Source organism: Nasonia vitripennis, chromosome 1, assembly GCF_009193385.2.
Source record: "Nasonia vitripennis strain AsymCx chromosome 1, Nvit_psr_1.1, whole genome shotgun sequence".
NCBI classification, from domain to species: Eukaryota; Metazoa; Arthropoda; class Insecta; order Hymenoptera; family Pteromalidae; genus Nasonia; species Nasonia vitripennis.
The window spans coordinates 15,068,647-15,079,822 of record NC_045757.1 but is presented as its reverse complement, the minus strand read 5'-3'; the positions used below and the strand labels follow the sequence as shown (position 1 = coordinate 15,079,822).

The 11,176-nt window shown below is 51.8% G+C and overlaps 1 non-coding gene across 1 annotated transcript; it reads right to left on the bottom strand.

Annotated features, from left to right (window-relative positions):
• Positions 1 to 3,860: 3,860 nt before the first annotated feature.
• Positions 3,861 to 3,962, bottom strand: Mir219 (microRNA mir-219). Its single transcript, NR_039034.1, has one exon. It is a non-coding gene; the product is annotated as a microRNA mir-219 (primary transcript).
• Between the last annotated feature and the right edge of the window lie 7,214 nt (positions 3,963 to 11,176).

Sequence of the window (11,176 nt, the reverse complement as noted above, 5' to 3'; positions counted from 1 at the left end):
AGTACACATCGCGCAGCTGCAGCAGCCGCCCCTCGACGTACACTCGACGAGAACCGGTCTCTCTCTCTCTCTCTCTCTCTCTCTCTCTCTCTCTCTCTCTCTCTCTCTCTTTCTATCTAGCTCCGCAAAGTCAAAGTCAAGCCTGGAAATGCAAAGAAGCTCTGCTCTCGAAAAGGCTCTCGGCTCCGGCCGAATTCCCTCGTTTATATACGCGAGACGACGAGAGATAGAGACGAGATAGCGGGAGAGAGACGCTGTACACGTGTATAGGAGGGTCGACCGCGGGTCCGATATACGCTCGCGAGGGTAATTGTGCGACCTGCATAATTCGATTACGCTAATCCTATCGCGTGGCTGCCGCCGCTGCTGCAGCGCCCCCTATACTCCCTCCCTCTCTGGCTGTAATTGAACGGCTGATTAGATTAATTTAAAATTTTCGGTGACACGCGGACGAGTTCAATTAGCAGATTGCTCTCGCGAGCTCTATGCGGGAATCGGAAGCGGAAGGTTGGCTTGCGATCGGGAAATAAGTGATGGGCTTATCCTCTTTCCTGATTATTTTTTCTGCTCCGCTGCAGGATGGAGATTATTTCTGACGCTTCAAGAGCTTATCGGAAAGTAGTGCCTCTTTTTTGTCAGCCAACATAACATCGACAACCTCGTAATCCAGCGAATATTTTTCTCTCAAAAAGCTCGAAAGCTCGCGAGCGCCGCGATTTACATGAGCGTTACGTCCCGCGGGGGCACGCGCAGCTTATACAACGCTCGCTTCGCAAATTGAATTATCCCACGGCTTCTTACACACTCCGCATTACACAGCTGCGCGTATACACGTACAGCCTCTTTATGCAGAAGCGGCTCAGTGTATACGCAAACATAAGTCGAGCAACTCTCTCGCGGCACTTATGAGGCTAATTGCCCTCGACAAAATACTCCTTCGCTGCGTCGAGAAAATTGCATCGGCGGCGAGGGCTCGAGGAAAGCACTCCTTTCTGCTCCAGATCTTTTCGATTCCAATTATACAGCGCGCGGCGAAACTGCAGATTAAGGAAGCATTAGGGAGATTCGAAGAAATTGGACGGTTATAGGCGCATCGGGAGCAGCAGTCGGGGTGTTAGGTGATACGCGGTGTGGGACGAGCTCGTTTGGCTAATCGCGAGACTGCATGCTTGTCTGTGTAAACTTGTGGGACGTTGTGTAGAGAGGTACTGCTCTCTCTCTCTCTCTCTCTCTCTCTCTCTCTCTCTCTCTCTCTCTCTCTCTCTCTCTCTCTCGGGCTCTTAATGGCTCGACGGTGTTTGTATGCGTATTGTTGATAACTTTGTGATCCGGAAGTAATTTACTCGTTCGAGATATTACTCATCTCAGTTTCGTCGATATTGTATCCGTATAAAAAGCTCCTCTACAAATACACGGCGCATCGCGCGCTCGTGCGCGCAGATCGAGAAAGATATTCGAGTCGAGGCTAAAAATACAAACTTAATATTCGCGAAACTCGGCTGCAGCAGCGCGCGAGGCGAGGGGAGAATTACTTTATTTCTTTTACGAGCCGGCGAACGAGGAAGCAATAAAGAAAGTTATGCCGGCTGTACAGCATATATGTATATGCATATACGGTAGAGACGCGCGCCGCCGTGGGAATTTCGTATATAGCCGGAGCGACGGTGGCGTCGACTGCTGCTTCCGAGGAATATAGACATATACACTATTATGTGCTCGATGTCGTACTCGCGGATGCGACACGGAGAAATAACAGTGACTAAGCTAATACATCTGTGCTTAGGCTAATGAAAGCTCGACTAATGCGTCTATTATGTGTTCGCGAGACTTGCTCCAGGTTCATCGAATCACCGTTCATATACATCAGTTAAAACGCTCGCGTCAGCGATAAGCGCCGCAATACATCCGCAAACTACGTCGTCCCACTTATCTCTCTCGTCTCTCTGCTCACATATTTTCCGCGGCGCGCGGCGCACGAGACATATTCCCGGCGAAAAATTCCTCCCCATTTCCACTAAGCACGTACACACTCGAGCCTGACGGCGCTCGCGGAACGACTGATCTGTCAAATTTACGCGCGACGCCATAACAACAGCAACAATAACATCAACAGCACTGCCGGCAAACTGTGTATTGTGACTCGCGAATAACGTCTCGCACGTGCCCGCTATTTGATTTTTCGCCCCGCGGCAGTTGCGCACACGTGCGATGCTTCCCAGCCGCCCGCTATGTACGTATATAACGACGCGAGAGCTGTACCGGTAAAATCCGAAATGCATAATGTATACGCGTATACGCTCGCGCGAGACTCGGAGTTGCATGTCGGGAATTCGAGTCGGCCGCCTTTGAGAAACTGCGCGCGAGAGAGCTCTACTGTCATGTGTGTGTGTGTGTGTGTGTGTGTGTGTGGCGACTTTCGACGACGGAGTATTGTAGTGGTTGAAGTCGCGCGAGGAAGATATCCGTTACCTCTCGCGCAAGTTTGGCTGCGGATTAAGTTGGCCACGCGGTTATAATTATGTATACGCCTGTGCAGCCGGTGCGACTGGCTTTTGAGTTTTGACTTTTCGTTGACGTGCTTTACTTCATTAAGTCGACGGGCGAGGGGCACATTTTTCGGCTGCGTGTAATGTGCGTCGACTGCGAGCGCGAAGGAACGCGGCGCTAGTTTGTAATTAGTGTGCTTACCGATGTATTGAGGGAATTTTCTTAATACCGAGTTTGCGTGCGTCGCGAGGGTGTAGCTGTATAGCCGCTGGTTTAACAAATTACGTGTGATTATGCGCGAAACCGTCGTTTCATATAAATTATAAATTATGTATGCGAGCTGACGGCGACCCAGTTTGCGAAAATTTCTCCATCGCTCAAAAGCCTGCGCGACGCCGTGTACGTTATATTCGATGAATTATCGCTCGATCTCGTCTCGTCGGTAGAATTAATATCCGAAAAACGCAGCGGCCCCCTTTTTCCATCCATTTCTCCAGCTCGTCGCAGCATCAGCTATAGCGCAAAAGTGGAAAAAAGAGGATAGGAAAGGGATGGCGGCGGCCGCGAAGCGTGTTATATATATATATATATATATATGTGTGTGTGTGTGCGTGTGTGCGTGTGTGTGCGTGCGCGCGCGCGTGTGTGTATATATATAGAAGACACTCGCGCCGCAGGACGACGAGCGAGAAAGAATGGGTTCTGATTCCGCTTTCCGCGGGCTGAATCGTATCTGCTGACGGAGCCGTTCTCTTTCTCTCTGGCAGCCCGCAGAGTTTCCCGCTTTCGTCCCACGCTCACTTGGTATATATACGTACATCTACAGCGAGAGATACGCTATATACCGCGCGAGCGTCCCTGAGTGCTCGTCTCCGCGCTTGTCTCCTACCGCAGTGCGCGCGCGAGTATGGCTGTGGGTGTGGAATCTTGAGGGATGGATCGCGATGGCTCGAGGATGAATCGGAGCTGCTGAAATTCGTGTTTTACAATCTTTCCGCCGATGTTTATGCGGCTTGTGCTCGACATTTTTATACGGAGTAGTGCAGAGCTCGTACAATATATATAGATGATTTCAGAATCGCCAATTAATTCTACGCCAATATCGCGAGTCAATTACGCCGCAGTCGAGGCAGTAGCTCACAAATAAACCCTCTAATTGCACACACTCTGTAATTATCATCCGCTCTCGTAACAGTATTACACGCGCGCATTCGCAAAATCGGAGTGTATAGTACACCCAACATCGTCGAAACATCGCAGCAGCGGAGTGACGCGATTCGCTTTTCTTTATGCGCAAACGGAGCTGCAATCTCATCTCCGCGAGAAAATCCCAGTTCGTTCATACAAGAGTATACAGCAGGCTAGGCGGCATCGTTGATCCGCGCTCCGAGCGCTGATGTCCCCACACAATTCTTGGTATCTCAAGGCACAGACAAGAATTGCGTTTGGACAATCATAGCCCGAGACAACGCCGAGTTCTTCTTCTCTTCCTCCTCCTCCTTTTTTCCATCAGCTCCTCTAGGCTGCTACACCCACACAGGCGTGTATACGAGAGGGCCGAGGCCATACTTACCCTACTTCGGCTGGATGGCCCTGTAGCGCACGAGTATGAAGAGGCTGAAGCGCTTCAGCCGTGTGTACGCATCGCCTCTACATCGACAGCGCGCTGCAAAGACACACAGCTGCCTTTTCTTGCAGAATTGCAGCTTTTCTCGCTCGAGCGTCTTCGCGGCCCCTGCATGTGTATTAGACGCGCGGTGAATATAGCCGGGCTTTGACCGGCTTTTTTTTCTTCTCTCGCTGTAAACCCGCGCTGCACGAGACGCGTTGTTGGCGGATTTTACTACTTACGCGATATATGCTGCGCGAGAAACACTGCGCTTTGCATGACAAAACGGGAACATAATGCTGCGTGTATAAACAAAAGAAATGGAATATTCTCCATGACAAAAGCTCGCGGCGAGCCCTCGAAAGAACGTAGCCGACCGCTCCTAATCCGAGCGGCTTATATCGCAAGCTCACTTCCGGGAAATAGCGACAGCATCATCGTGCGGCCGCGACCTTAAACCAATCAGCCGTCGGTTCTGGTCGCACGCGCGTATTTATCGCCAGGGCTAGCTCCAACGTACCCGCACAGATGACGACGATCGTCCCGGCGATACGTGCGCCCGGCGCTTTATCTCCTTCGTTTAATCAGTCGGGAGCAAATGGAGGGCGGTATCCGCGCCCGGATTTTCTTCTCTCTGCGCGCCAGCGCGAAGACGCTTTGCATTACAAACGACGATACGCCTTTTCGTTCCCATTCGCATGCTAAGGGCGCATATAGCGCGTAGGCTTTGCATTAGAATGGGACACGCGCGTGCGGTGCGCTCCGAAATCCTTAATTTAAAGTTCTAGCTCTGCAGCCCGTCTGCTGTATCGCAAAATTATTGTTATAACATCGTACACGGGATCGTGCCGCACGATAGTTCGATTTGGCACGGATATACATCGCGGAGACGTTTCTCGCGGAAAGACTGCGGCACGCGAAATCGCGCTTTTTGAAGCTTTATACAATATTGATTCTCGTTTAGCCTTTTTTCTTCCCCCGCCGCGAGTGTCTCTCGGCGCATGCTAATTCGACAATTGCGTGAGTCTGTGTTTTATTCGCTGCAGCCGATCGCGAATTTGTTAATATAACGTTTATTCGGGGCTTTAATTTTTACGGCGCGTCCTCCGCGCTCGTTATCGCCGCCCGGCGGATTTCATGTCTGCGCGCGCGAGTTATACTTTGCGTCGATAATTTCATCCGGCAATTTGCGGATATTTTATCGGGTTATCCCCCCCCCCCCCCCACACACACACACACACTGCGTGGGCGCGCATTCGAGCTCATTGTCCAGCTCTTAGTTATGCGTCGCGCACGCACAATTGATTAAAGCTCGCTCGACAATCGGAGCGGACGTATAAACGGAGCTCGAATTATATTCTAAAGAATGATGTGCAGCTTGTATTGTTATAAACGAAACGCGAAACAATACAACGAGTAAAAAGACTTTCGAGTGGGCGATAGTCTCTTCCGTAAGCTCTCGCCCGAGGCCGCGTCTCAGGCTTATAGCGAGGAAGCTTGCAAGCTCTCGGGATCGGATGATTGGGTTAGCGCTTCTCGGGATCTAACTCGGTTAGCCCGCGCCAAATGAACAGACAAAAGCCTGCGCGGTCCAGTATAGCTATACACTCACACGCACACACACGCACACACACACACACGACCTGCTCTGCATCGATGCCCCGCTCGCTCTGTATGTATAGTCTTGGCTAATGCTCGGAACTTCGCCGCGTGTATGGCGGTATAGAGTGTGTCTTATTTACTCGGCGCAAAGTTGCGCGGCCGAAGTAGGGGAAAACGAGAGACGACGAGGACGAGGACGACGTGACGGTGATTTGGAGAGAATCGCTCGACGCGAGTATATTGAATTTATTAGCCGGGATATATGGAGTTATACGCACGCACAAAAGAGGCCGACGATCATCGCTAATCACTCGAAATTCACTTATCTCCATCGATCCGATGTACACGGCCCCGTCAAAAGATCAGCGCCGTATATAGATACAGGCAGCAGGGAGAACATCCGCGACTTTGCTCGCTTGCAAGCCTCTCGCTGCATGTATATGCCGTCCCTCGTTCCGTACGACCTCCTCCATATTCTCCCTCCGCCTGGTTTCTCGATCAAAGATGACGCAGCAGGGCTGACACGCGCTGCTGCGGCGTACGTTCAATCAATTTCGCTTCATCGTATACCTACTTGCAAGTATAAGGAGCGAGTGAGAGAGAGAGAGAGAGACGCTAGTGCTGGGAATAGGCGACGCTTCCGGATCGATGAAGTCTCGAGGAGGTTCGCCGCTTTGGGCTCTGTACGCGAATAAGCTGCTGCGGCGCTGAAAACGAAGTACATCTGATGTTCGTGCGCGCTGTCGTGCGTTGATACGAAGGTTTCGCGAAGTTAGAACACGGGATTTGAAAAAAGAATCGCGAGCGAGCCGCGGAGATAGAGCTTACATCACTACCACGTCCCCGCGCGATCCCGTATACACGACGTCCTATGCGAGCTTGCAGCGCTCCTCGTTGAGATTTCTTCGCATCTCGCGTGCCGCCGCGCCGGTAAGTAACAGCTGCGCTCGGCTTCATCCATCTTCCCTCCCCTCTCCGGCCTTCTTCCGTTCGTATAATGCACCTATGTGTGTGTGTACGTGTATAGCTGTATGCGCAGTTTCCGCCGATGACTTCGGCTGTCTCTTTAATACCGCCACTAGAGCTTTCCGAAGAAGCTTCGGAGACAATGACGCGGGGACGACGATGACAATGATTAAGTGCGACGCGGCGGATGTGAAAAAAGCGCACGAGGAAATTGATGACGCTTCTAAATGCTCGATTATACGCTTACGGCTGACCCAGTTCTGTGGCGCGGATTGATCGTAATTTCCGCGGCTTCGTTAAATCCGGAGAATTATCCCGCTCGTCGGAAAAGCACACGGCGGCGTGTGTGATACTGTATAGAGAAAAGCGAGGCTGTTCAAAGGGGAGGAAGTCGCTAGGGGCCATCGATCCGCAAGAAGAGGCGGCTGTGGAGATGCGCACGATAGGCCATCTCGAGAGGCCGAGAGCTTCTTTTTTACCGTGCGGAAAGTCGGTTCGCGATATAATACCAAACGCACAAGTGAGCATAGAGACGCGAGCTTTCGCTCCGTATATTCCTGATGCGCGCAAAGCTCGAGCCAATTAGAGAGGGAGGGACGTATTAAAAATTGTTTCACCCCGTTGCAGGAGACGCATTCGAAGAGCAGATATTAATTTTCATACCGCCGCGCCGTAAAGTTTCAATGGCTCGGAATTCGCCGGGAGCGGCTCGACTTAATTTTCAAGTTCAGCGCGGCAAACTTTAGCTTTTCGAAATTACGAGTCGCGGCCAAGAGAGAGAACTCCGCGCCGCACGGCTAAACTAATAATTTGCCGAGTTGTATTCCTTACGATTCGAAATCCATCGATCCTCAAAGTGTACGTGTAGAAAGTCGGGGCGAGCGCGAGCTTTTCCCGTTAGAATCCATCAGTGTCCCGGAGGCATTTCCTCTTTCTTGTACGCTGATGAAAGAATAAGAGAGAGAGAGAGACAGAGAGAGGAAGGAGCCCGGCTGAATAAAGAAAACATTATCGTAAAATTAAAAGGACAAAGGTTATAGGTCTGGCGCGAGAGCGAGACAAGTCGATCTCCCCCGCGGACTTTAATCTTGATTTGGAATTCCGTAGGAACTCGTCTCACGTCTTCCCTCTCCCTCCCCCGAAGCGGCAGAGGCTGAAGAAGAAGAGAAGAGGCCGGATCGATCGGGAACTCCTTGATTTCCAGGAGGACACCGGAGAGAGAGATTCTTTCCTCGAATATCGTAGCCGGAAGCGTCGCAGTCGCGCTGACGCGGTCGTAGTCGACGCCAGCTGCTCGAGAGGCCGAAATAAGAGACAAAGAGAGAGAGAGAGAGAGAGAGAGAGAGAGAGAGAGAGAGAGAGAGAGACCGACTGCCCGAAGGCGATGCGCGCGGCTAAGTTGTGACCTGCCCTGCTCGAAAATGCTTGTTAATTGGAAAGTCTGCGCGGCCAGGTTTATCCCGAAGCACTTAATTTAACCGCGCCCTTCTGCAGATTTTGGTTGTTGAAAAATTATTCCCGGTTAGAATGATAAAAGGAAAAAAATAAGCAAGCCGCGAGCTCTCGGGATAAGAGAAGAGTCCAGGGAAATTGTAAGGGACGAGCCGAGGAAAGGTGAGAGACAGGTCGGGCGAATTTATCAGACGCGCGCGATATCTCTTTCGAGCTAGCGTCGTCGCCCGGGAGGACATTTTTTATTCATAGGCTCGTAAGGGATCTACTCGCGCTCGCGTATAAATTTTCATCGGCCGTCCGCGATCGATTCGCCGGGCTTCTTTCGCTCCTCGTATCTCCTGGTTTCCAGCTCCCCCGACTGCTTATACATCCCCCGCGACGTTTCACTCTTATTCGCCTGGAATTTTCACCGGATCCAGCCTCCGTTTTTCCGTATTACCCCATTAAACCGATTTTCTTCTTTGCCGTACACTAACATACTTCCGCGCGATTCATCACGCCGAGCTCTGATGGGAAATGTCGAATTTTTGGATAAACAGATGTGCACTTTGCGCAGGATAATTGTTGCACGATGCATTTGCTGTTTTCATCGACGACGTCATAACAATGACGATGACCGGGCCGGGGGTGAACGTCCCGCCGGAAGAGCAGTCGGGGGAGGCGAGGGAGTAAAATCGCGAAAATGCGCCGTCCATTTACGACATTTCGCGCGACACACAACAGTACAGTGGCTCGAGTCAGCCTACAGTCAGGCGTCGCGGCGCATCCTCGCGGACGTTAAATTCAATCGTCCTAAAACGCGCGCCGATAAATCGAACTCGACGGCAGCGTTGCAATCTTGAGACGTAAACTCGCGTGCGTCGCGACGCGACGAGGCCGTAAAAGTATGAATAAGCATAAAGCTTGCGACAAATCGTGAAATCCTTTGCGTTTACGCGTTTTTCGGCGCGATCCTCTGTATACAGTCCCTCGTAAATTAGCCGTTATTGCAGCGCTGCTGCATAGACGCGCGGCTTTATTGCGCGGGGAAATAGCCTCGTTTTTCGTCTCGATGATCTGTCATTTGTTTAGGCGCTGTACCTAGACACGTAGTATACAGCAAAACGCGAGGATATCCAGGAGCGAAGCCAAGGGGGAATTTCCTCCGAGAACGATTGTTCCGTTCGGTTGGTCGGACGTTATATGCGTGTACAACGATGTGCAGAGGAAAGTGTCGTTAGCGTTTCAGTTACACGCGGCGGTAGTTCGGAGGGAAGTGGGTTAGGCCACTTTCATTTACATGCGGCTTGAATTGTAAATGACACTTTTAGAAGTGCAGCAGCAGCAGCAGTTCCGCGAACTCGGTGTGTAAGCGCTCGCTCTGTCTCTCCGCCGTTACATTCGTTAGTCCGGATTAAGGCATTTTTTGCACTCAGCCGGGAGCTGCTATCGCTTGTTGCTCGTTAAAATAATTGAAATGTGTAATGCATGGCTTTTATAATCCCGCGCTGCGCGTAATTCTGCGCAAACAACTTCAGCGGAGCTAAAGCTCGCAAGTTCGGCTCAATCGGCGCGCGCAAAAATCGCGTTAAAAGCCCTATCATATCAGCCGGGCGTTAATCAGATTCGCCCTGCGACTCGCGCGGGCGCTGTATAATCGAAGCCTCTCTCTCTCGCTGCCGATCGCGCGCGCATAATTCCAATTTAATAACCATCAGCTCTCGCGCGGGGCCGCGATTGTCGCGTCCACGTGACGCTGGGCATGGGATCGTTGATACCGCTCGCGAGAGATATATAGCCGTCGGTGAAAAGAGCGAGAGGGGGTGATTTGTGTGACAGATCGGGGCCAGCGCAGCGACTCGAACCGCAGCGAGGCCAATATATTTCGTTTCCTGCAGCGTGAGCGGCGCGCGAGGCTTCGGCTGCACCGACCAACTGTTTCCCAATAACGGCCGTCGCTTCTCTGGAGTATCGTTCGCGCGCGCGTGTGTGTGTTGGGTAAAGGAGAGGGATGGCGAGTGGTCGCGCGAAGCATTCGCTGAGGGACGAACGAATTCGAAAAGCGCGCCGTCGAAAGTGCTGGATTACGGGCGAATTTAGAGTCCAAAGCCCTGCTTTTCGCGCGACTTTGGATTGTGGATATTATTTGTAACGAATTTTCGAATCGTCCGACTGTGTATTTTCAGCCGAGTCGAGTTATACCGCGTTACCTCGCGGCTCGGTCGTGCACAAGAACACACAGCCTCGTACGTAATTTCGCGCTCGCAGTGTGCTGCAGCAACTATGCCCGCAGTGTAAATCTGCCGAGGCGCGTTAATGCCCGGGCCGAAGTGTTCCGTTGAATGCGAGGCAAACTAGGTATATCCATATACACTGCAGGCATGTATTGTGTACGACGGTGTATACCTGTATGCATCAGAGCACATCGCGCGGTTTGACGGCGACGCGGACGACTCGCGCTTGTTCCATGATGCGACTAAATTACCCGCGAGAAGCTGCCGCATTCGAGAAAATTCGACTCTCGTGTGCGCGTATAAGTGATGGCTGTGCGCTTTCGAGCTGGGGTAACGATTGCGGCCCGACGCTTGTGTGTGTGTTGCTTCTTGACGTCGTTGCCTTGTTAACTCGAGGGGGGATCGAGAATGTTGTTGTGCAGTGCGCAGCATCGGCTTCAGAGAGACGTACACGGCGGCATCGTGAGTTATTGGGCCGAGAGAGAGAGAGAGAGAGAGAGAGAGAGAGAGAGAGAGAGAGAGAGAGAGAGAGAGAGAGTTGGAGAAATTCCAATTCGAAGACGTTCGCAGCCTTCTCTCTGTGCAATTAAAAGGCGGCGGCTGCCGATCGCTCCGATTCAGGCGGGTTAAATTTTAACCAAGTTTCGAGTCGATTTCGCGCGCGTAAAACTCGCGGCAAAGCCCTTTGCGCGCTTACGCTTCGCGCGTGGAAATAAAGCATTGTCCTCCCTCGTGTGCCGAGTCGAGCGGAGACAATGGGCGCCGTTAACGCGTTCCCGTAACCGTTTCATTGTTTGCCGCCGGAAAATAGAGTCGGAGAAACAGCTCTCCGATCGATCCCTCT